Here is a 22,947-nt window from a genome sequence, read left to right as displayed (position 1 = left end):
TTTAATATATCTCATCAAATAAGAATCTCTTTTAGATTTGTTTAAATTTTTTTATAATTTTTTTATTTGTTTTTTTTAATAATTTTTTTTAGTTTAACAAAAAATTCTGATATCATATTATGATATTATTTTTTTAAAATTTTAAATTAATAAAAGAAGACATGTGTATGGTTTTATCTCTATCCAACACAAATTAACTATTTTTGTTTCTATTTTTCTATGAACAATAACTAATATGATTTTAATTGCAGCATGTTACATTATTATTTAGTAATATACATTTTACAAATCAAGGTATCTAACTAATTAATCTCCAAAATTAGGTAATCATTTGTAGAAGTAGTATCCTGAAATGGCTAAATGGCCCACAAATTTCAGTGCTATTTGTGATTGACAAAACACAACTTGCCCACAAACTACTTCAAACATTTGATGAGTAGGGCCCATCACCCCAAAGACCACCACCACCACCTCATTCAACTGTAAGAGTGACCCGAGACAAAAAAAAAAAAAAAAAAAAAAAACACTGTAAGAGTGAGTGAGTGACCAGATACATATGTTAGTTACATGTGCTATTGAATATAGTTATAATCTTATTTTCATTAAAAATAGGTTTAATTGTTTTGTTATTTCTTATAATTTTACTAAATTTATAATTAAATTTTTATATAATTTTTTAATTGAATTTTTTATATTAATTTTAATTTTGTATTTAAATTTTTATCAGTGTAAAAAATATTAGAATTAATGAAATATTTTTTTATAAATTAAAGATATCTACAATTAAGAACCTAATTAAATTTTTGAAAAGAATATTCTATTAATTTTAATATTTTTGACACAAAAATAATTTAATTACCAAATTAAAAATAGTATAGAGACCCAATTGAAAGTAAAAATAAAAAATATAAAAATTTAATTATAAATTTAATAAAACTATAAGAGTTAACAAAATAATTAAAATTTTAAAATATTAATTATCTATAATAAGAGTAAGACTCAGTTTGGGTAACCAACTTAATTAATCTCTTTTTGATAAAATAACTTAAACAATAAATAACCCTGTTAAAAGTAACTTATAAATAAGTTATTTTGTGTTTGGATTTTTAACTCTAAAAGTGCTTATTTTATAGAAATGTGATGAAAAGTAGAAGTATTATAAGAGAAGTCATTTTTTTAAACTTATCTATAAACTCCTAAATAACTTCTTAAAAAATTGCAATTTGATTTTAAAAATTATACCAGATAATAATATTACTACTTTTTATAAATCAAAAATTAAAAAAGGTACTTCTAAAGTTTTCTAAACGGACCCTAAATATAGAGTGTAAATTTTTTACACTCTATTTAATAATAGATTCAACAAAAAAAAAAAAGAAAGTGCAGGAGGATTCCAACGATAGTTGCACTGCACATGCTTGTAAAGGATGGAGTGACAAAGAGATCTTGATGTAAATAGTTACAGTCAAATCGTTCTGTAAAGCATGGCCCCAAACTATATGGTACAGTTCATCACATGATCACCATGAAACTAATTATTTAGCCCTACCACATAATGATTATTTTTCTTTTTTCTTTTTTTTTAATTAAAGGTGTATGAAATATTAATATTAGAAAAAGTCTAAGACTCAATATTTTTATTAAAATTTAGTCAGTATTTAATCAGTAAAAGAAAAAAGTGATTCCATACTATTAAATGTAATCTCATATCATTAAAAATATTAATAATGACTAATTAATAGTTACATATCACAAACGTGCTGGTTTCTTAGCACTCCTCTCGATTTTGCTAGGTAGACAATAACTCTTATAAACAATATAAACAATGGGTTATAGAATTGACCTATTAAAATAAAAAAACACTTTATTTTCAAATTATTTCCTAAATTTTAACATTAGGATAACTATCTGCACATTTAATGAATTGAATATTCAGTCATTGTTAACTGTTAATGAATAAATTGAATAAAAAAAATAACTATCTAATTAAAAATAATAAACATAATCATCTATATACCTATTGTGAACATCCAGCGTATTTATTATTCACATTATTTAATATTCTCATTATTTACCTATACTTTTTCAATGAAAATATTTTATATTAAATAGAAATATAATATATACCAGTGCAGTGATGTAACGAGGAAATCTGAAAAATGAACGGAAATCATAACAATAATATATGAGTGGAAAATTAACCAGACAATAATGAGTCAACTCCGTTAATTGTTTGAACTAAGTGATGCACATCAACTTATGGTAAACGAACTACCCTCATCTAACAAAATGATCTACCTGCCAAGTTAAAGAATGAAGAAGATAAATAAGTCTTAACTTATGGAGCATTTCTTTCGTTTTCAAGTAAATAATTATTTTCTAAAAAGTTTTCAGCAAATAGTGTATAAGAGAGGATAAAAATAGTAAAGATTTCCTGTGAAAAGTAATTTTAATTTATTTTCTAACATTTATGATTCTAACACATTATACAATATATTTGAGACAGAAACATTGATTTGATGACCCATTTATTGTATATTAATTTTATAATATTCACTTACTTTATTATATTGAGATACTTACAATTTCTATTCTATATATAATAATGGCATAACTAAGTTAAATTTATTGAATAATCAATTCATTCTTTTATTTAAATAAATTTTAGGTGTTCAAATTTTATTTTTACATATAATAATTTATTTGTTAGTAATAAATTTATAATAGAATTTAAAAATATAATAAATTAATTATTAACTTATCAAACTAAAAAATATCGTAAAAAAATTATAACAATGATATAGTAAATACAATTTAAATAAAATTAGTTACACAAATGTTTTTTTTAAGCCAAATACCTTGCATGCAGGGGTGGAGTCTCATGCAATAAAAAGGGGGAGAAAGGCTCCTTTCAAATTTTAATTTTTTTTTATAAATTATGTATAAATTTTAGTTTAATTTTTTTTTAAATTTTATTTTATTCTTTTTTTTTTTACAAAATTAATTTTTTACCCTTCTTTGAAATTTAACCTTAACTCCGTCGCTGCTTGCATGATCAAATCCCTAAAGAATTTACAAGAAACTTACACGTTTCTAGGATGTATATATGCTGATAAAAAAGCCAAATTAAAACATGCAAAGATTTTTTCTTAATTTAATTAAGGATTTTAATTTGATGGATAATATACACATATATGAAGAGTGCAAAATAAAGCTGAACGCGTAAGTTCATATAGTAGATATATCTTAATGTGGTATACATATCTCAATCTTAGATATTATATTACTATTACTATTATTATATAATCTACTAGTTATTAAGAGAGGATAATAATAACTAACTAACCAAGTATATATAATCCACATACATGTACATTAATCTTATACATGTGCCTATACTATATAAAGTTCAACAAAAACCTATAACATTCAAGCCGATGAGCTTTCAAGCTTATTAGTTATTACCATATATATTTCCACAAAATAACGATATTGTCACATTTGAGGTATCTAACTACTACATGTGGCAACATATATATCTATCTTGTGTAAGATAATTTAGACATCTAATAGAAATTTAAGCATGTTATGAGTTGGACTAAATTAATCATGACATTAGAACCAGCATACATTAATACTCGCCTAATATATTGAATAGCCTAACCTCCTGTAAAGTGATGAAAATATCTACGTTTCGAACCTTTAATTTACTGAAAATTAAGAATGTCTAATATTAATTAAAAAAAATACTATTTATACACAAAATACTCTTAGCATTAATATAAAAATATGATTGTTATTTTTATTAATTATGTATTTAAAATATTTTAAATAATTAACAAAATAAAAAAATTGTATATAATTATTAAGAAAATACTAATATTGTAACAATATTTATTATAAAAGATATATATATAGTAAAATTGTATTAATAATTGATGGCTATCAGTCGTTTAGAGAAAGAGATTGAATCTAGATTCCTTTTTACTTTGTTTGCTTTTATTTTAAACTAGATGGAACTTAAAAAACCTATTAAGTATACTTTTGTTGAAAACACAGGATACATGCCAAAACAAAATTGTATGGAACAGAGTTGATGTGATGTCTTGTTGGATAGAATAAGCAAGAGATAATTTTATTTTGTCTCTTAGAGAATAAAATTAGAATCAGAACAAGGAAGGAAGAGTAACACAATTATATATCTTGGTTCAGCTATCATGTGCAATATGACCTACATCCAGTCTCTCCCACAACTTATGGTGAAATTTTCACTATCTTTCAAAAATTATAAATACCAATTTTTTTAGAATTCAACCCAATGTTATCTAAGATGAACCCAGCTTCTACCCAAACTAGATTTAACTAGGTTCACTTCCAAAATTTTCAACCATTAAGTGCTCACTTAACTTAGCAAGGGAATCCCCTCAAGATCATGATTACAAAACAGAAAAACGTACAAAGAATATCTTAAATAAACATTTAGCTTTCCTCCAAGTTTAACTCTCTTTGTCTTTTCTCTCAATGATTTTTTCTTAATTCTTTACATTAATACCTTTTTCCATTGAAACAAAGAAAGATAAAATTGAGAAAGTATAATATTCAATAAAGAACCATGAAAGAGAAGGAGATATAACTTTGTAAGCTATAAAAACCCAAATTTTATGCTCTTACTCCTTAAATTAATCTCTAACCGTTTATCTCTTTAACAGAAGAGTAAAACTTCCAAAGCTTGAACCTTGGTTTCAGCACGTTGACTTCTTCTTTCCAAAAGCTTAGTTTCAGCACGTTGACTTCTTCTTTCCAAAATTAGTAGTAGCAGTGGCACAAAAGACATCACTATTGATTAAAGCAAACATGCAAACAAACATTTCTTCTTTTCTTTCATTTTTTTTCAATCTTCTTCAAAGATCTAAGCCGTATATCCAAATTTTGGCTCTAAGTTTGATTCTTGACCTTTGATATACAGTAGAGCTTCATAACCTCCACTTTCTTCAACTTGTTCGGTGTTTGAGGGAGGAAAGCATTTTTAACAAGTAATTTAGGAAGCACACAGATAGAAATAATCTTCTGAATAATTTTGGATTTGATTGTTACTTTTTGGTGCCATAACTTCTGATTTTCTTCTTCTTTTTCTTTGTTTCTTGATTTTAATAAACACTTTTTTTTTTTTATTTGAGGCCTAATCAGAGCTATCTTTTCTTGCTTACTTTTGGAAATAATCACATGAATAAGAGAGAAGAGAGAAGAGAGAAAAAAGAGAAAACTAGTTCGGTTGATTTGAGTTTAATTCATATGGAAGTGAAGCAACTAATTTTTTTTTTTTTTGTCAAGTGGATTGGACAACCCCATTCTAGGCATTACATTCATACACCCATGTATTACACACCCACACAACTCACTCACACACACTACATGGGAGTACACATAAATGGTTCTATATTCCTCCATGAGGACTTGAACCCGGTGCAGCTCTATAGGAGGCACACAAAGTGGCCATCTAACCCAGGCCTCGGCTGCGTGAAGCAACTAATTTTAGTTAGCTACTAATCTCATGGGCCATGAATAAATGATGTGAATTTGGGCTTGTATCGTCACTTGACCTTAAGCTTGTTTTTTATTCTAATAAGAAGTGTTAGTATGATTTGTGACTAGCAACTATTTTTTTTTTTGAACCATGAGAGAAAGCTTATAAGCCTTAGGCTTGTTAGTGGGCTAATTTGCTTTCTATGAATTACTGCACAATAAGCAAACTTGATTACACACATAATTTGGCTTTTAAATTTAATAATAATATTTGTTCATCATTGTTATTTCTTCAAACTCAACAATCTTCTCCTTGATGACAAAGGATCTGATTTGGCTTGATTTTGAGTGTTAAAATGGTTATATTCAATTTGATTTTCTATATTAATTTCTTCTACAATACTTAAAATTGTGTTGGATTCACAAAAAGTAACAAGTATAGTCTCTTCAATGATTCTATGTTTCTTGAGAAAAATTCTATAGACTTTACTAGTGGTTAAGTATCCTACAAAGATACCTTCATAAGACTTTGGATCAAATTTATCATGATTGTCTCTTGTGTTTAAAACAAATCATTTAAATCCAAATATATAAAAGTATTTAAGATTAGGAGGGTTCCTATTTATAATTTATATGGAGTTTTCTTTAAAAAATTTTGAATGATGATTCTATTTAGAATATAGCATGCTGTGTTTACAGTTTTAGCCCACAAAAAATTTGGAACATCACATTCACATAGTATGACTCTTACCATTTCTTGAAAACTTCTATTTTTCATTTCTACAATACTATTTTGTTGTGGTATTCTAGAATAAGAGAAATTATGTGATATACCAAACTCATTACAAAAATTTTTAAGATCTTAGTTTTTAAATTCTTTTTCATGATCACTTCTAATAGAAGCAATTTTTAAATCTTTTTTATTCTCAATCTTTTTGCATAAAATAATGAAAGATGAAAAGACATTATTTTTGTGAGCCAAGAAACAAACCCATCCGAATCTTGTATAATCGTCAATCACTACCAAGTTATAGTATTTACCACTTAGACTTTGAATTCTAGTAGGACCAAAAAGATCAATATGTAGCAATTCCACAAATGATATCTTTTTCAAATTGAATCTTAGGAAGACGTCTAACCAAATTCTTTTTCACATGTTTAGAAATTTGAAACATGCTAGCATGTCCCAATTTCTTGTGCCATAACCATTTTTCGAATTCCATAAAAGTAAAATAAGCTACATTTTGTTCTTTAAGTTACTCCAAGATGAGACATACACATTATTACATCTTTTAGCAATGAGCAATGTTTCATTTGATTGTTCAAAAACAACCAAGCATTCGAACTTTTTTAAAATAACCCAATATTCTAAATTACATAGTTGACTAATGCTTAGAAGATTATGTTTCATTTCATCAATCAAGAATACATTATCAATAAAGGTAGAAAAACTCTTACCAACCTTACCTACGACCACTATCTTTCCTTTTCCATTATCACTGAATTTTACAAAGCCTCCATCGTACTTGTTGAGCTTGATAAAGAAAGTGAACTTTTCGGTCATGTGCCTTGAGTATCGACTATCTAAGTACCACAAGTCCTTCTTTTTTTTGGATGCAAGGCAAATCTGCATAGTATTTTTAAATGACTTTAGGTATCCAAATCATTTTAAATCCTTTAATGTTAAACTTTTTTTGTTGTCCAAGAACATTATATTTGTTAATTACTTTGTAAATTTTATTTCTAATCTTTTTTTTAAAGATGAAACACTGAATTGATGAATGACTAAGTTTATTGCATGTATGACAAAAATTTTTGTTTGATGATTTCTCAAAGTGATTTGAGGTTTGAAAGTTTTTGTTTTTGGAGGTTGAGGCTATGTTTTCAAGACATGGTTTTTTAAAAATAATTTTAGATTTGTCATGATACTTCAAGTTAGTCTTTTCAAAAAGAGATCTTTGACTAGCTAATAATTTGTCTAAAGTTTTATAGCTTTGAGTAAATTTAGCTATATCTTGATTTAAACCTTTAATCACTTTGTGAAAGCGTTCATTTTATTTAATGCAATCTAAAAAGACAGTGACAGAATACTTTTCTTTAAGATTTTTAATTTTAGTTTTAAGCCGTTTGTTTATTTTTCATGAGATCAACAGAGTTTTCAGCTTCTTTCAATTTTTTTTTAAGGTAAGCATTTTCAGCTTTCAAAATATCATTTTCAGATTTAAGTTTATAAGATTGATTCAAAAATTTTCTAATTTTTTCAGTTAGATCATTAATCATTTGATGAAGTTCATCATTATTGGGTTCAAAATAGGTTACCTCATCCTCTTTATTGTGATCAGCCATTGGACAAGCTTAGGAGTTGTGATCAGATTCTTCATCTTCTTCTGAGTCATTTTTCAGATCTTTCCATAAAGCCATAAGCACTTTCTTCTTGTCCTTCCTTGTCTTGTCTTACTTCTTAAATTTGGAGCAGTTATACTTGTAATGTCCAGCCTCCTTGCAATGATGGCAGATGACTTTGCTTATGTCTCTTTTTGAATCTTTCGAGCTACTTTTTCTGCTCCTTTCTTTTTGTCTCAATAACTTCCTTAATTTTCTAACAAAAAATACAAGTTCGTCATCTGATAAATTGTTGCTTGAATCATCTTCAAATGACTCAACACAAGATTTCAGCACTACTCCTTTCTTTTTTGTGTCATTTTCATGTGTGTGGTTTCATAAGACAGTAACATTTTTCTCAGTTCATCATAAGTTATTTTGTTCATGTTACCGCTTTCAGAGATGATAGTAGCTTTGATTTCTCACTCTTTGGTTAGACTTATCAGAATTTTTCTCATAAGCACCTGTTCGAAATGAGTTATTCACATAGCATCCAAGTTATTTGTGATGATAGAAAATCTCTCGAATATTTCATCTATTACTTCTCCTTTTTTCATAGCAAACATTTCATATTCTTTACTCAACATGTCAATCCTTGTCTCCTTTAATTGTTCAGTATCCTCATGAGTAACTTGAAATTTATCCCTTTTTTTTTGCTATTTTGCATCTAAAAATCTTCCAGTATTTCTTGAAATTGATGGCGCAATTTAGCATGTTAATAGTTTTGGCATTGAGTTTCACATTTTTCTTGTCCTCGTCATTCCATTCTGCTTCTTCTTTAGAAGTCATAACTCCTTCAACACTTATTTTGGTTGGAATTTGTGGTCCGTTCACGATGATCTTTCAGATGTTGTAATTTACAGACTGAACAAAGATCTTTATTCTTTCTTTTTAGTAGTTGTAGTTCTTGCCGTTGAAAAATGGGGTCTGTTGTTGAATTTTTCTTCTGTCAGAGTGTAAGCCACAATATTGAATCTCATGTTGTTGGCCATCTGATCTTTGTGCCGAACTGTCATTGTGAAGCTTGATGTCTTGAGACTAATCTCTGATACCAATTGATGGTTATTAATGGCTTAGAGAAGGAGGGGGGTTAAATCTATGCCTCTTTTTATTTTAATTACTTTTATTTCAAAGCAGATGGAACTTAGACAATCTGTAAAGTCTACTTTTGTGAAAAACGCAGGAGACACTTTTATTTTGTCTGTGGTTGATAGAGGAGTCAAAACAGAATTGTATGGGAGCAGAGTTGTTGTGACGTCTTGGTGAATGGAATAAATAGGAGATAATTTTAATTTGTCTCTTGGAGAATAGAACCAGAATTAGAACAAAAAAGGAAGAGTGACACAGCCATATATCCTGGTTCAGGCACCATATACAATGTGACCTACATCCAGTCTCCTTCATAACTTGTGGTGGAATTTTTACTATCTTTCAGAGATTACAAACACCAATTTTTCTATGATTTAACCCAATCTTATCTGGGACAAACCCAGTTTCTACCCAAGCTAGATTTGACTATGTTGACTTCCTAAATTTTCAACTATTAAGTGCTCACCCAACTTAATAAAAAAAATCCCGTCAGGATCATGATTACAAAATAAGAAAAACATTCAAAGGATATCTTAAATAAATATTTAGCTTTTCTTCAAGTCTAGCTCTTTTTGCCTTTCTCTCAATGGCTTTTTCTTAATTCCTCACATTAATGCTTTTTTCCATTGAAACAAAGAAAGGTAAAACTGAGAAAGCAGAATATTCAATAGAAAACCATGAAGGAGAAGAAGGTATAATTTTGTAAGCTACAGAAATCTAAATTTTGTACTCTCACTCCTTGAATCAATCTCTGGACTTTTATCCCTTTAATAGATGAGTAAAGCTTTCAAAACTTGAACCTTGACTTCAGTATGTTGACTTCTTCTTTCCAAAATCAATAGTATTGATTAAAACAAACATGCAACCAAACCTTGCTTCTTCTCTTTCATATTTTTTCAATCTTCTTCAAGGATCTAAGCCGTATATCAAAACTTTGGCTCCAAATTTAATTCTTGACCCTTGATACACAGCAGAGCTTCATAATCTTGACTTTCTTCAACTTTTCAGTTTGATACTTGAGGGAAGAAAGCATTTTTAACAAGCAATTTATGAAGTATAAAGATGGAAATAATCTTATGAATAACCTTGGATTTGATCGTTGCTTTTTGGTACCCTAACTTCTGACTTTTTTCTTCTTTTCATTTGTTTCTTGATTTTGGTAAACTCTTTTTCTTTTTGATTTGAGCTCTAATCAGAGCTACCTTTTCTTGCTTACTCTTGGGAGTAATTACGTGGGTGAGAAAGAAGAGAGAAAAGAGAGAAGAGAGAAAATTGGTTCGATTGATTTGAATTTAGTTCAGATGAAAGTGAAGCAACCAATCTTAGTTAGTTACCAATCCCATAGACTATGAACAAATGATGTGAATTTGGGCTTGTATCATTACTTGACCTTAAACTTGTTTTTGATTCTAATGAGTAGTGTTAGTATGATTTGTGATTAACAACCATTTTTTTGAATAATGAAAGAGAAAGCTTATGGGCCTTAGGCTTGTTAGTAGGCCAATTTGCTTTCTATGAATTATTGCACAATAAATAAACCTGATTACACACATAATTTGATTTTTAATTTCAATAATAATATTTATTCATTATTAATTAATTATTTTTTTTAAACTCAACAATAATAATAGTTGATTCTACCTCAATTAAGTAGAATTACTTTTGAGATATATGTGTGCGTGTGTTAAAAATTACTATGGAAAAAAATGAGCATCATGATAAATGACTAATATCATGGGAGATTAAGTAGTTAATATTTGTTTATAGTAATTTTTAATTCAACAAGTCAAGAATTTAATAAAATATTATATATATATATATATATATATATATATATATAAAAGATAATATTTAAACTTTTCATTATTTGCTTAATTTAAATAGATAAACAAACTAATTATTCGATTAACTCAAGTTAATTAAGTAGTTAATATTTTTTTATAGTATTTTTTAGTCCAATAAATTAAAGACTAATTCGTACCTGATCGAAATTTTCATTTAAAAATTGATTTCTGATAATAGATTATTGCATTTATAATGTGGGATACGAATCCCGATTAAATAGTTAACATCTTATAGACTATGAATGGTTGACTCGTGATATGGCCCAGCTTCGCAGGTGGGTTAGGGGCAGCTGTGGCCCAAGGTTTCTGGGGACATGTCTTTTCATTTTGAAAAATATGAAATCTTTTTATTCAGATAATCTCTTCACTTAATGAAAACCCCTCCAACAGATTTTTCTAACATGATTTCTATTCAAAGTATGCACTAAATTGATCACCAAAACGCTCAACGTTCCCTTTGCTGAGATATAATTTATGTGTTAAAAAATGAGAGTTTAATTATGTCGATGTCTATGTTACATACTCTATTATAGGAATTCAAAGTTTCAAAGTCAAAAAACAACTATTTAATTTGTCCCCCACAATACACACGTTTTTGGAAATGTACGTGTTAAATTTGAAAAACACGGAATTATATATGTTTAAGAATACTCATTTTATTAGTGAATGTTGTGTATTTTTTTTATTTATTTAAACCTTTATAAAAAGGAAGACTTAAAATTTATATTTTTATATTTATGTTGTGTTTTGAAAACAAAAACAAAAATCTTCGACATTCATTATAGTATTGATACATTTATATCATTTGTTCAACTTCTTTAACCGAACATAGCAACTAGAAACATGCCATATGAGTGCCCATGCCTTTATGATTCTAGAGAAAATTAAAGAAAATTTAAAACTACTGAAATCATATTATTATTGGTCCCATATAAATTCTTCTTCATAGCACAACAACCCTAGAGATCAGAGACATTGATTCAGTTTCTCTCTTCAAACTTCAAACTTGACTACTACATACAAACACTAATGCATTGAAGAGGCACAGTAATGTGTTGTCTTGTTTCTATTGGAATTTCAATAGATGTTTCCTACTTCTTCTTATTACTCATGTGACAACATTCACTAATGAATAAAAAAGCATTCAAGTTTAACACATGGGGTGGCTATTGTTCTCTCCCTCCACCGCAAAGGCCCATCATTCTCTCACAACTCACAAATAGTCCTTACATGTTTTCTACATATATTCAATATATCTATTTTTTTAAGATAAAATGGTAAATAAAAAAAAAAAAGTCTTGAGAGTTAATATTATACAATTAATATTATAGTCAATATTTAATATAAAAAAATTATCTGAAACTTTAAAAAAAATATGGATTAAGTACGATTTTGATCCTTAAGTTAGGGGTTAAAAATTTTTTCTTCCTCCAACTTTTTTTTGCATTTGAATTCGTCTCTAAGATTTAACTTGGTTTAAAAATTTGCATTCAAAAACAAATCTCCATCACTATCTCTCTCAACTCCAAAGAACAACAACAACAAAAGCAATGGATAATGAAAGAAACAGAAACAGAAGCAACCAGAAGCATCAATAACAATAATGGATAATAGAATCAGAATCAGAAGCAAAAAAACTATGAAAGCAGAATGAAATTAGAATCAACAAAAATAATAGAATCATAATCAGAAATAATGTAATTAACAAAATTAACAAATCCACAAATAAAAAAAATCAACAGTATAATTAACAAAAGAATCAACAATGTAATTAACAAAATCAACAAATCAAAAGCAGAATTGGAACCCTAGGAAGGACCAGCAGCGAGGACGGAAGCACAGCGACGACCGGCAAAGACGCGAAGCACAATGGCAAGTGACGAAGAGCAGCGGCGACTGGCAACAATCAGGGACGACCGGCGACCGAGCAAGAAGGAGGAGCAGAAATGGCGAGCAGGGCGCGACGTCCACCTACGGGGATCTGCTGGCTTCAACGTCCGTTCGTCCCTCACTCTCCCCCCTTCTTCGTCTTCCCCTCCGACCTTCCCCTTTCTTTTTCTTCCTTTCTGTCCTTCCCCTTTTCCCGTGTTCTTTTTCTTGTTTTTTTTTTATTTTATAATTTTTTTAATTAGGGGTAGTTTAGTAATAAAAACTAAAATTTTGGTGAAAAAGACGATTTTAAAACTAAGTTAAATCTTAGAGACGATTTTATATGCAAAAAAAATTGGGGACGAAAAAAATTTTCGACCCCTGTGTTAAGGACCAAAATCATACTTAACCCTAAAAATATCTAAATTAAAACTTAAACAGTAAAAATATATAGGTAGTGACGTAATTTATGGATTAAATATATACAAGTATTTGTCCCATTGTTTTGCTTAGCTTCCTCAAACTATGTACTTGCAGCTTCTCTTGTATCTCTTCACATGGGAATGTCTACAACAGACTTGAACAAGGTGGTCCTGCGCTTCTTCAACGAGTAAGTGGTAAAAAATAAAATAAAATGAAAAATGTGCATCCATATGCATTACAAGAATGCTGCGCCATATATAGGCATATATAGCAATAATCTAGCTAACATGTATTTATATTCAGCAAAATCTAAATCTAATACATGATTTTCAGATTATGTCCCAAGGTTTTGAGTAACATGATGAGGAGACGTCACTCATCATAAAAGTGTTGTGCTATAGTTAGTAGTATTAGTACCATTCAATAAGTACTCCTAACCAAAAAGTACCACTACTACTACTACTAATTAATATAATGATGCTCAATATATATCTAAAGGGAAAGTATGAGGAGCCAATGAAATATTTATACAATGTGTACAATGGAGGTTTATAGAGTATTAGAGATATAATTATTAGTGTTACATTTTCCTATCAGCTGAAGCTTTTGGGATGAGTGGTATCATGACATGGTATTAAAGTGCTAGATCTGAAAGGTCAAGAGTTCGATTCTTGGTGAATCCAAAAATTAAATTAATTTCTCGAGAAGATGTTTATTATCCCTTGTACTCGGATGGTTATTCTAAATAGTATAGGGGATGTTCATTTCATAACTTAATAACCATTGTATACATTCTACAAATAATCCATTATCTCCCTAGCGGGATCCATATCTAAATTAAATGACACAAAAATCTTATTTCTTTTCTATTTAAATAATAACGGAAATGTTTGTAACAATATTTTGAGAGTTAAATGAAATAGTTAATTAGGAGTAATAGGCAAGTATATAATAAATGTATTAGAAATAAGACATAGGTAGCAAGATAAGTGATGATGATAATGAAGATGTTGGGTAGACAATGGCAGTGTGATAAATGACTTGGTTATTATGAGCAGCTAGCCCATTCCACCATGTTTATTAATTTACTACCACTGTATATATAAGACAATGACACCAATGGTGGGATCTCACAAATAGTACCAACATGTGTATAGATGCAGCACTTTTTTGAAATGACGGCTTTATATGTTGTGTAATTTCAGAATATAAGATAATGTTGATAAAAAAAAGTCATGGGTGTCAGTAACGAAATTCTATCGTTTACAACTCTTAGATTAAAGTTTCGAGGATAGTGTTATGTTTGTGATAGAGTATAGAGTCGTTAAGTGTGCTGAGAGTTAGTTATATGACCTGGAAGTTAGTTAGACTCTCTATACACTAAGAGTGTGCCACCTGTCATTAGATTGTTATATATAGTAGGATTTTGTAACTAACTAATAGTGTAGATTCATTTTTATTAATAACCAATAACTATCCTCACTCTTCTTTTTATTACCTCTCAAATTCTTCTCTTCTAGTTCTCTTTTTCTTTCCTTATATATAGAAGGATTTTTTTATTTTTTAGCTGGAGGAGAAAAAGACTGTTATCTAATGAAATAGATTATATTTACATTTCTTATTCGAATTTTCGTATACAGAATATTTGGTCGGTTGGTAAGTGGCATTTAGATACTTTTTATTGTCTTTTATCTCAAAATCTTAAAAATAATATTCTCTCTTACAATCCAGATGTGCAAGCAAGTTCAGAAGTGGGTTGGTATTGGTTTGAGTTTGCTGTCAAAGTCGATGACTCACGTAATGGTTACTTGTGATTGTGTAAGCAACTGTTTGGTTGGAAAGAGCGGGAGAATTGGCTTTGGCTTTGGCGCCAACTTGCTCCAAAAAAGCACAAGTTTTTGGTTTGGTTGTGTCTTAAAGAGACTCTTCCTACTGTAAGTTTTCGTTTCAGAAGAGGGATATCGTCATCAGATAGGTGCCCAATATATCTTTCTAGGCAGGAATCGGTTTACATTGCATTCGGGATTGTCCAAAAGTTCAGCTTGTATGGCATATGTTGGATATTGCTAGTCATCCTTTGGATTTGAAGAACTGGTTCTTGTATCATAGCAGAGAGCATCCGTTCAAGTTCTTTTCGGAACTTTGGTGGATATAGCGAGTAAGGAATAATGACATCTTTAATTCTCATGAAACTTGGCCTCCGAAAAAAAAAAAGATTTGTCTGGCATTAATTTCAGAAAAGGAGTTTAGGAATATTTTTGAATTACAACGTATGTTCATTCCCTCTACTCTAATGCTATGTTTGTTTGAAAGAAAAATGGAAGGAAAGAAAAGGGAGGAAAGAAAATGAGAAGAAAAATGATTATTTTTTATTGTTTGGTTGAGGAGGAAAATTAGAGGGAAAAAATGGATGGAAAAAAACTGGTGGGGCCTACCAATTTTTTTTCTCTCCAACATTGGAAAGAAAATGGAGAGAAAACTAACATTTCTCTTTCTACTTCCAATACTATCCCTTCACTTTTTTTAATATATATTATAATATAGGGGTAAAATTGTCTTTTTATAACATTTCTTTCATTCTTATTTTTCTTCCATCCAAATACATCTAAGGAAAATAAAAATCCACTCAATTTCTTTCTTTTCCTTTCTTTCCTTTTGTTCATACACTGGCCCAACACTAAGGCCCAGGTCCAAATACACCAAAAGGCCCAATCCAAAGATTGGCCTTTGTTATTCACCGACCTCCTCAAAAGAGGTCGGACTCAACACAGACTTCTTTCCAAAGAAGTCGGGTTCAAGAGATAGCTGGCAGATAACGCTTATTCAAATAAGTAACTGCCCCTAAAATCTCTCTAACCACTTCTAGAAGCCATATCCCAACAATCCCTAGATAAAGGGACGGTTATCCACCTAAAAAGGTGGCATTACTCCAACGGTGGTTATTGGATCACCACTATAAATACCCTGACACCCCTCAGGTATCTCTAAGTTCCAATACATTCTAAACCTGCTTTACCCCATGCTGACTTAGGCATCGGAGTGTCTTTGCAGGTACCACCCCCCATCTCTTGGAACACACAACTCGGAGGCGGCTCCCAGACGTAAACCAAGTCGGAGACCACACTCCTCCAGCGCTTGGGCCTCAAACAAGTCCAACCACCGTCCGGTTCTAGGTAAGCCCCGGAACATTGGCGCCGTTGCCGGGGACCCGGAGCTCAAACCTTGATAATGGCGGATGATCAACAAGATGGTCGGACAACCTCTCGACATGAATAAGATGAAAGCATGTTAAAAAGAAGCTGGAGTACAGCTTCTATGGATACCAGAAATCCCGTAAAAACTTCTCCCAATGGGCAGAGGATATCAAATAGGGATGACGATTCTACTTCTACAGTTAAATTGGATTAAAAGAGAAGAAAACACCGTACCAAGGCCATTGTAGAAGGCAAACCAAAGACGAACTCGAAAGCCAATTGAATAAAAGAATTTTCAATTCAGAAAATTCAATTGGCAAAAGAAGTTACGTGAAAAAAAAAAAAGACGAACTTGAAAGCCAATTGAATAAAAGAATTTTCAATTCAGAAAATTCAATTGGCAAAAGAAGTTACTTGAAAAAAAAAATGAACTCGAAAGCCAATTGAATAAAAGAATTTTCAACTCAAAAAATTCAACTGGCAAAAGAAGTTACGTGAAAAAAAAAAAGAGGAAAAGGGAACGTGACTAATCCCAACCTCTTCGTGAAATAGGATGGACAATGACATCTGTGCCGACTTACAATCTCGGAAAAGTCCATGATACCCACTCATGGAATGGAGCAGTTGCATGTTCCAAATTCACAGGTTTTATAAATAAATAAAATATCCCATATTAGTCAGTAATTGAAGAAAGAAGGGAAAACGTTGTTGATAAAAACAATGAAACCTTTCTTTTCAACTTATGCCAAAAAGTGCAGCATCAATCCATTTGAATGCAACCCAATCCGACAATGAAGTGATGAATCCAGTTTTTTCTTCGTTGGATTCACATATCAATTACAACAGAGTAGTGAATAACACGAAAAATTCACATGGTACATCTTTCGTTGGTTGCTCACAAATTACATCACTGCCAATGAATATGGAAAGAAATATTCCTGCGGTAGAATTTGATGTTGTTTGCACACCAATAAAGATGGATGTCTTCCAGGAAGAAAACTGGAATCTGATCCAAAGAAAAAAGAAAGTCGGAGCGACAAAGGCCCAGTCTTCATTGGAGGGAATAATGGTCAGACTTTTCTTTAAAGGTCGGATGAGTTGGGAGCTCACCAAAGAAAATCCGACCTCTTTTAGAGAGCTCACAAATAAAAGTCCGACCTCTTTTAAAGGTCAGACTTTACAATAAAGTCGGATGAGTTGGGAGCTCACCAAAGAAAATCCGACCTCTTTTAGAGAGCTCATGAAGAAAAGTCCGACCTCTTTTAAAGGTCAGACTTTAAAATCCGACCTCTTTTAGAGAGCTCACAAATAAAAGTCCGACCTCTTTTAAAGGTCAGACTTTACAATAAAGTCGGATGAGTTGGGAGCTCACCAAAGAAAATCTGACCTCTTTTAGAGAGCTCACAAATAAAAGTCCGACCTCTTTTAAAGGTCAGACTTTACAATAAAGTCGGATGAGTTGGGAGCTCACCAAAGAAAATCCGACCTCTTTTAGAGAGCTCATGAAGAAAAGTCCGACCTCTTTAGTATCCGACAAAGAAAAAATCCGACCTCATTTTGGAGTCTGTAAAAAATCCGACCTCTTTTACGATCAACTCTACAATGAGGTCAAAAACCTCGAAGAATATCAGAAAGAGGTTCCGACTTCTTTTAAAGATCAGAGTCTACAATGAGGTCAAAAAACCCCAAGCTTAGAAAGAAAGCCCGACCTCTTTCCAAGCTTAGAAAGAAGAATCCGACCTCTTCTAAATATCCAAGCTTATGAAGATAATTTGACCTCCTCTGAGGATTCAAGTCTACAAATAAAAATCCGACTTCCTTTAAGAGCTTACAAAGAAAAGTCCGACTTCTTTCTTGAGCGGACGAAGAAAAGCCAACACCAAAAGGAAAAGATCCAACAAAGTCACTTAAGACTTGAAAAAGAACTACTACAACATACTCAACTTATTCGAAAACAATCTACCTAGATTGTGCCATGTTTACAACAAAAGGGATACTACAGCTAGAAAGTGCACCTTACTCCTTAATGCACACTTTTTCTGACTTGAAGTGATGAGATCCAAAGTGGCATAAGAAGTTATAAATGCAAATCGTGGTCCGACCCCATTAAGCCACTTGTACTAAATCAAACTGGCAAGGGGCAAAGCCTAAAACGAATTGCACAAATAACTTAAGGGCAACGTGATCATAATCAAACATCAACACGAAGAGGATGTAAACCCGACGTCACAACAATTTGTTTAAAACAAATTGAGAAAGGATGGCGATTTATAAGGATGCCTCCTCAAGCCAAGAGATAAGTATCCAACCTTGCTAAGTTGACACAACAAGTATAAAACAAGTTATCCGACCTCCCAAAAAGAGAGTCCAAAATAACTTGTAAAAGTCACATAGCAACAAATAGTAAGATTCAAAGAATGGCATGACTGAATACTCGAGTCCGACTTTATGAAGCTCGACCTCGAGTAGGGGCACTGGCTTATCATGAAAGCTAAGTCCAAAATTATTAAAAACTAAAGACAACATTCTACAATGATGCTAGAGCACGAAAGAAGAACGTGGCCCCCTTCCAGAAACCTGAGAGCAAACTCAGATAAGGAAAGAGCTCTTGAGACAAAGGATGGCTACGAGATTCGCCGCAAAAGACCTCATCTTGATAAGAAAAATATCAGGCTACTGAGTTCGGGCGAATGAAAGCTGACAACAAAAAGGATAGGACCCTACAAGATTACTGAGATCTTAGGAAAAGGTTATTACAAGGTGACTGACTTAAACAGCACCGAGCTACCAAGGTCGTGGCATGAAAAGGTACTAAAAACAAACTCTACTCCCTGATGTACTCTTTTTCCAACTTCATGATTTTTTCCCAAAAATTAAAGGATTTTTTCTGAAGAAGGGTTTTTAACGAGGCATCGTAGTAGAGACTAAGGGATCATAGATAGTGAGAAACCCTTAGTAGCAATAAAAGTACCTTCGCAAATAAATAAATATCTTTTATCTCTTATAAATTCCTTCTCGTTTTTCTTTCTTTCTACGAAACGCACCGACTTAAGCTCGACAAAGCGTGAAAATCCCATGAACCGACCTAGATGGTCGTCAGGATAAAACGACGAGGTACAAGTCGGTGTAAAGAGGTTATAAAAGTCGATCGTAATAAACTCGGAAATTATCTGACTTACAAGTCAGAAAAACCGAGAAAAAAGGAAACGCATCGCAAAAATAACCTAAATCATAAGAGCTCAATAAATCAAAAATTGAGTGTAAGGAATACCAAAAAGAGATTAGGAAACCTATTGAAAGCACTAAGGCAAAAGGCTGTCCCGAGTTGTTAAAGAAAACTTAAAGAAAGGGACAGTCAGCCAAGTAAAAGGTTTTCCAAAAACAAAGATCAAAAAGGTTTTTTCTAAGATTACTGAAATCTTAGAAAAGGGCTACTACAAAGTGTCTAACTTCGAAGGTGAAAAACTATCCAGGTCGCAACACACCTCCAACATAAGGAGATAAAACAATTCCTTATGAAAATTGATTTTCTACAATTAACACACACCAATTGAAGCTCGATAAACCGCGAAAGTCACGGGCCGATCATATAGAAATCGCCTGGATGAAGCGACGAAGAACCAATTGGTGGAAAGAAGTTACATATGCGAATTGGAAAGAAAACACCTCGAAACAGCTCGGGCCAAACGGGTTGAAAAAGTTGTGTTTAGAACAAGTCGCAAAAGTAACTTAATATGCCCCTTGAGGCATAAATACGATCTAACAACTCGATCCACACGGATAACAAATGGATCGTACAAAATCTCAAGCCCAGAATCTCATCTCTACAAGTTCTAAAAATAAACGACCTAGTCGTATAAAATGGAACACTTTCACAAAAACAAGTTGTTCCAAGAAAACTCGTTCTAGCATTCACAACAACATAAGGATAACTTGGATAAAACGAGTTATGCCAGTCAACCATATTTTCAACGAAATTGTGTCAAGCACAAGTCGTGTCTATCTAAAAGCAAAGCTTTAAAAGTGATTTGTATCAAAATGAATCACTTCAAACGACTCGTATAGAAACGAGTTAAAAAGGAAGGATTGTAAACGTTTTTGAGCAAAATCGAAACGTAAAAACTATCCTCCAAAACAACTTGGATAAAACAAGTTGTATCATACACAAGGACGACAACCTTGTAAAAACTAGAAAGGGGAGGGAATAAGCATATAATCCCTTCACCTAAGGCGCCAATTTATGCTCGACAAAACGCAAAAATCACGAGTTGGCCTTTTCAATGGTCGCTCGGATAAAGCGACGAGGTATAAATTGGTGTCCAATGGTTATAATACGGCTTGATGATTTAAAACAACTCAAGCCCATGAGTTGAACAAAATCGAGTAAGAAAATAACCATATGATCTAAGTAATTTAAATTGCGCAAAACAGCTTGATATATAACGAGTTGTGCTTCAAAAAAGTGACTTGTATAAAAAACAAGTCATCTAGAAAACTCAGAATGAATGAGTTCAACAAAAAAAGGCTTCATTCGAAAATCCTTTCTGCTTGATTGCTCGAGTCCGACTTCATAAAGCTCGACCTCGAGTAGGGGCATAATGGATAAAGCAACACCAAACCAAATACGACGAGTAGTGGGGTCCTGAGCTAAACCTTGGCTAAACCTTGGAAATCTTAATGCCATAATGCTTTTCAAATCCTCCTAGCCATTATCCTAAGTCCGATGGTTATAAAGATGATCTGATAGTTTAAAGGGACTCAAAATAAACAATTTGTACTTGAAACAAGTTGTGAAGTCCTAAAAAAAACAGCTCGAATTCAAATGAGTTGTATGAAATTAGATCGAGAAATAGCCACATTTTAATTAAACGATTTGAAATGAAACAAATCGTAAGACCTTAAAACTACTCGCATCAAACGAGCTAGATGAGGTTATACTAAAAAATACGAGTTTTGAAATAAACGATTTGTATCAAAACAAGTCGTAAGAAATCAGAATAAGTTTCAGAAAGGTGATTTGTATTAAAACAAGTCATGGATCCTCAAAACAACTCGAATTGAACGAGTTGTATGAAACTAGGACAAGAAATATTCTTTGGTTAAGTAAGATGTGCTAAAACCAATTATACAGAGCCTACAAGCCCGAGTTTAAATACTCGAATCCAACTCTTAAGAAAAAGAGATTGAACTCGAGTAGGGGCACTGTTCATACACTGGCCCAACACTAAGGCCCAGGTCCAAATACACCAAAAGGCCCAATCCAAAGATTGGCCTTTGTTATTCACCGACCTCCTCAAAAGAGGTCGGACTCAGCACAGACTTCTTTCCAAAGAAGTCGGGTTCAAGAGATAGTTGGCAGATAACGCTTATTCAAATAAGTAACTGCCCCTAAAATCTCTCTAACCACTTCTAGAAGCCATATCCCAACAATCCCTAGATAAAGGGACGGTTATCCACCTAAAAAGGTGGCACTACTCCAACGGTGGTTATTGGATCACCACTATAAATACCCTGACACCCCTCAGGTATCTCTAAGTTCCAATACATTCTAAACCTGCTTTACCCCATGCTGACTTAGGCATCGGAGTGTCTTTGCAGGTACCACCCCCCATCTCTTGGAACACACAACTCGGAGGCGGCTCCCAGACGTAAACCAAGTCGGAGACCACACTCCTCCAGCGCTTGGGCCTCAAACAAGTCCAACCACCGTCCGGTTCTAGGTAAGCCCCGGAACACCTTTCTATTTTCTTCATCTCTATTTCTTTCATTCCAACCAAACATAACGTAAATGATTTTTAGAATCCCTCATCCATTAGTACTTTCAAGATTAATTGTGATGCTAGTTATCTTGATTTTGCTTGTGTTATTAGAAATTGTAATATAAGTTGGTAAATGGGGTGTTTGGAAATGATTGAGAGTAATAGTATTCTTTAAGAGGAATTGTTTGTTATTTGCAGATGATATCTTTTAGTCTGGGATGTGGGTTAATGAGATGTTATTTGTGAGATAGATTGTGTGGAAGCGTTTAATCTTGTTACTAATCACCAAGATGGTTTTGGGTTTATTGATCAATTGGTACTCAAAATAAGAGATATCATGCATTGGAATTGGCGTGTTAATTTTCGTTTGATTATGAGAGATGCAAACACAGTGGCAGACACTATAGCAAAGATGACGAGAAAGTTACAATTTTCTCATGTAAAACTTTCTTCACCTTAGAAGAAGTTTAATAATAATTTTAAATGGGATTGTCTCTCTATTTAAGTAATTTCTTTATTTTATTTATTTTATTTTATTTTTGGTTTAATTTATTTCGGTTACCAAAAAAATCATATTTTAAAAGGTAAAATGAATTTGACCAAAATGATGAATGTATGTGGACGTTCTTTGGATGTTTTGAAATAATGTATATAGTAAGACTAAAGATCAAATAGCAACTTTTTTTTTTTTTGTTTACAATCAAATAGCAACTTTAAATACAAACACAATCCTTCATAAAGCATATTAATAAAAGAAAAATCCAATTCTTTTTCTTCAGTTTGTTAAAAATTTGTGTTCACATTGCAAAAAAAAATAAAATCTATGTCTAGTGTCTATATCTCTAAACACTTTCTAGACATTTA

The sequence above is a fragment of the Arachis stenosperma genome, chromosome 6 (assembly GCF_014773155.1).
Source record: "Arachis stenosperma cultivar V10309 chromosome 6, arast.V10309.gnm1.PFL2, whole genome shotgun sequence".
In the NCBI taxonomy this organism is placed as follows: Eukaryota; Viridiplantae; Streptophyta; class Magnoliopsida; order Fabales; family Fabaceae; genus Arachis; species Arachis stenosperma.
The sequence above is the reverse complement of the archived record's forward strand: the minus strand, read 5'-3'. Positions refer to the sequence as shown.